The sequence below is a fragment of the Carassius gibelio genome, chromosome A15 (genome assembly GCF_023724105.1).
Source record: "Carassius gibelio isolate Cgi1373 ecotype wild population from Czech Republic chromosome A15, carGib1.2-hapl.c, whole genome shotgun sequence".
Taxonomy (NCBI): Eukaryota; Metazoa; Chordata; class Actinopteri; order Cypriniformes; family Cyprinidae; genus Carassius; species Carassius gibelio.
Genome location: NC_068385.1, coordinates 15,272,424 through 15,277,191, shown reverse-complemented (window position 1 = coordinate 15,277,191; position 4,768 = coordinate 15,272,424).

Here is a 4,768-nt window from a genome sequence, read left to right as displayed (position 1 = left end):
TTTTATTTATTTTTTATTTTTACGTACAAATGCGGCTGTGGTACTGAGGGCTCATGTATTATTTTGCATATCAACATTCGACGTTAAAATACCAGAAGGAAGCTTAAAATGTGTCATTTATGAAAACAGATTTTGTCTTGTAACTACAGATGTTAACATTTTTCTTTGCTCTTAACAAATACACGGTAGACGTCAACTCACATTGAAAACATACGTTTAATTGCTGCCTTCTTTATTTTAAAGTAAAAAAAAAAAGCATGCATTGCACTTTTCCAACTGCTTTACTGATTAATTATAAAGCTCATAAAATTAGTTCGAAATTAGACCAAGACAAGTTCATTTGTAGAAGTTTCTTATCTATAAGAATATAGATGATGATTTAAGATTGATCTATAAACTGGTTGTCACTCACACCACAAACTGTTCAAAGTGTGCGGTAATCACACACTTTGACCAAAAGATCAAATGGAATGAAAGTCGCAGTCCCGTTAACTGAGGTTTAGATGAAGCTAAATTAAATAAAGACAATAGGAATCCCACAAACTAAATTTAATGTGGAGATATCTCAAGAGGTTAACAATTCCACATATAATGTAAACTGCTAAGGGACAATCGTACCTATATAAAACACGATTTCTTAACGATAAGCATGACCTATACACACTCAAAGGCTTTTCACTTTAAGCTTGTCCTAAGTGTCCCGAAATTAGAAATCAATTCATGCTTGGATATCTGTTTTTAAACATGCCGAGACATCAGGTATTTTTTTTTTTATAGCTATTAAATGTCCCGTGTATTTAACTTTGGAACATGGCACGACTTCGACTTAATAATTAAACGGTCACGCAAAGGTGTATTCATTAACTAAAGACATCGGGAATGTTTTGCAGTCAAACAGAAGGGTGTGTACAGTGATCCAGAATTGGCAGACGCACACGCTTTGTGCCCGCTGCTCACCAACTTGGAATTCCCCTCGGGAAAGCAAAGGACAAGGAAGTCTTCCTCTATCCACACGTTGGCTTATTTTTAAGAACTGCTTCCCTCCCACTTCTCCTCTGCACAACGTGATGTCTGATAGCGATAGCTACTGATCACAGCAAACACTTATCTCGTTTTATTTTTCCTTCTGAGAAAAAAAAAGGTAATTGTTATTCTTCTCAGAGTGTGCAGTCCAGCAATATAATTTCCAACAGACTTACAGCACGCAGGTGGAATAGTCCGGGGAACTCCAGTTCAAACCGGTTACGTTTTTGTAGGGAAATGAAAAGGATTTCTGACTTTTTTTCACCAGTCTAAATGAGCTATGAAAAAAATCCGCACCCAAAAGCAGCAGGATCTTGTGAGTCAGTGGTTGCGTAATGCTCATCTTTGTGATTGGCTGTAACACGTATCCGATGTGCGTCCTTGTAAGATCTGTCACTAAAGTTTGGCCTATGTCAGCTCAGTTAACAGGTGCTGAATTGAGAATAGTAATAAGAGTGTTTTAAGAGTCTTGATATACGTTTGATAGGTATCACTGCCATCATTGCTCGGTGTTTGCATATCTGGTTATCTGCAACATTTATCAAATACACGTTTTGGACGGTTTCATGTATAGCAACAAAATCACTTTGCATTCAATATTTTATTTATCGCTTAATACAGCGCTTTGATGTAAAATAATAAAGCTACACAAATAATTTACTACACAATTTAAATACCAAAGTGGGGGTCTGTATGTTTTTATCAGTTATATCTTCATAAACATGAGGCAATATAACACTAGGGTTACATAAAAACAAACAAACAGAAATTTGTGAGCTTTAGCGGAACTGAAGGTGAATAAATCATCGTTCCTCTTCGGGAACTCGAGCTGCGTCGATCGCATTTGGGGAACGCCTTTGGCAAGAACAACTCTGAATATCGTGTGCAATCAGTTCAATGGAAGAGCGTGACGTCACGGACGGGGTGACGTAGCGACCAGGAAGCTATAAAGGCACGTGCCACGCAGCTGGCTTCAGCTTCGCGTCTTTCAGCAAGCGCTCTGTGTGTGCATGTTCTTAAGTCTGTCTTGTAAGTCTTATTTACTGTTGTCTGTCCAGTATCATTAGACTACGATGCCTAAGTCTAAAGCTAAGACGAGACATTTGAAGGGCGAAACCAAATCGCGCTATAAACTGTGTGTTCCTCCATGCCAGCGCTACATCACGGCTGGGGACACACATGATTTATGCGTGGTTTGCCTGGGATCGGAGCACGCTGAGTCGGCTCTCGAGGGAGCCGACTGCCCGCATTGTGAACGATTGCCAATGCGGGCGCTTCGATCCCGGAGGGCTCTCTTCGAGGAGGGAGCCTTCGCCAGCCTTCCCCGCGGCTCTGGCCCCGCTTCTGCTGAGGCAGAGCGGCTGCTGCACTCGTGGGGTTCGCAGGTAGATCTGGCAGAGGGAATGGAGACGGGCACGTCCTTATCTCCTTCCTCATCTGCTAGATCTGGCGCCCAAACCCTGGGATCGGAAGCACGCTCGTCGGTTTCTTCCGCCCAGGGCGAGGGGTCGACACTCCACCTCTCTTCGTCTGATGAGGTGGATGTGGAGACAGTTGGCAGGGATTCGCCACCCCTTTCGCCCCAGTATGAGGAGCTGCTGGAGGTGGTTACTCGCGCAGTCGAGAAGTTAAAAATAGACTGGCCCCCACAAAAATCACATGAACCGCAGAGAAGTAAATTAGATGAGCGGTATCTCAGGCCCAGACAACCACCTCCAGCCCGGAGCCTTCCCTTTTTTCCCGACCTCCATGATGAGATAGCGAGGTCGTGGAAACACCCATATTCCACCCGTCTTTTCGGCCCTGATTCGCAGTATTATGGGAATGTGACAGGGCTCGATGAGCGTGGTTACAGAGCGATGCCACGGGTTGAACAGACGCTTGCGGGCTATCTGTCACCCGGTTCGGCGTCGTCTCTTAAGGCTCCGGCCTTGCCTACTAAAGCATTAAGAACGACATCAGGGTTAGTGGGCAAGGGCTATGTGGCAGCAGGTCAGGCAGGGGCGTGCCTTCACACCATGGCCGTCCTTCAAGCATATCAGGCCGACCTGTTGAGAGATGTAGACGAGGGAGAGGGGATCAAGTCCGACGATATTGCAGAGCTTAGACGGACCGCTGATCTCTCCCTCCGCGCCACCAAAGAGACCGCTCGCGCAATTGGGCGGTCTATGGCAGCCTTGGTGGCCGCGGAGAGGCATTTATGGCTGAACCTGTCCCAAATTAAAGACCGTGACAGGTTCTGCCTCCTGGACGCCCCGCTCCAAGCCTCGGGCCTGTTCGGCGACACAGTCAATACTGTCGTCGACAGGTTCCAGGAGGCCCGTAAACAGGCGGCGGCGTTCCAGAGTTTCCTCCCTCGTCGCTCTTGTGGGTTATCTGGACGGGAGATACCCACGCCACTAGCAGGCTCCTCATACCGCGAGGCTCAAAAGCAGAGTCGGGGGCTCTGAGTCGGGGGCTCCTAGATTAAAATCTGACCTTCGTACTATTATCGAAGCTAGGAAGTCCTCGACAAAGAGGTCCTGACGCCATGCTACCAGTGACCTCGAGGGTAGCCCCTACGGGGTCAGAGCGGTTCCCACCTCAGTATACGGTGCCCGCCTCTCCCCGGTACCCTCCGGAGGCCGGTCTGCCAACCCTGCCAGTGTTAAAGGGCGCAGCGGTCTCCCGCGAGCGTCCCTCCCAGTTATTTCCGCCCGTGAGCGTAGCGGAGCTGGGAAGCTCGCCTCCCCTTCGGGGGCCTCTTACACCAGAGATCAGTCTCGAGAGACTGATTCCCTTAGTACATTTTCGAGCAGCGTGGAAACTTCTGCCAAATGTTTCTCAATGGGTCCTGCACACAGTAGAAAGAGGCTACGCTATTCAATTCGGCCGTCCACCGCCGAAATTCAATGGGGTTACACCGACAGTCGTCGGCCCCCAGCAGGCTCTGGTTATGGAACAAGAGGTGAATACCCTATTAAGGAAGGAGGCCATCGAGGTGGTCCCTCCTCTAGACAGGGAATCCGGGTTCTACAGCCGGTATTTCATAGTTCCAAAGAAGGATGGGGGGTTGCGTCCGATCTTAGACCTACGTCAGTTAAACCTCTCAGTTATGTCACTGAAGTTCAAAATGCTTACTGTCAAACAGGTTGTAGCTCAAATCAGATCCGAGGACTGGTTTGTCACGATAGATCTCAAAGACGCATACTTCCACATATCCATCCTTCCACAACACAGGAAGTTTCTGAGGTTCGCTTTCGGGGGCAAAGCTTATCAATATCGAGTACTTCCATTCGGCCTTGCACTCTCACCCCGCACATTCACGAAGTGTGTAGATGCGGCTCTGGTACCCCTCCGTATGCAGGGCATCCGCATTCTAAATTATATCGACGATTGGTTGATCTTAGCTCATTCAGAGCAGATGGCGGTTCGACATCAAGATGTCGTTCTCGCACACATGGGGGAGCTGGGTTTGAGACTGAATGCCAAGAAGAGTGTACTTTCTCCAGTTCAGAGAACCACCTATCTAGGCGTAGTATGGGATTCGACCACGATGCAGGCACGTATGTCTCCTGCTCGGATCGAGTCGATCCTCACATCAGTCAAGAGAGTCAGAGAAGGCCAGTCACTCACTGTGAAGCAGTTTCAGAGACTGTTAGGGCTCATGGCAGCTGCGTCCAACGTGATACCTTTTGGTCTCCTGCACATGAGGCCCCTTCAGTGGTGGCTCAAGACCAAGGGGTTTTCCCCGAGGGGAAATCCT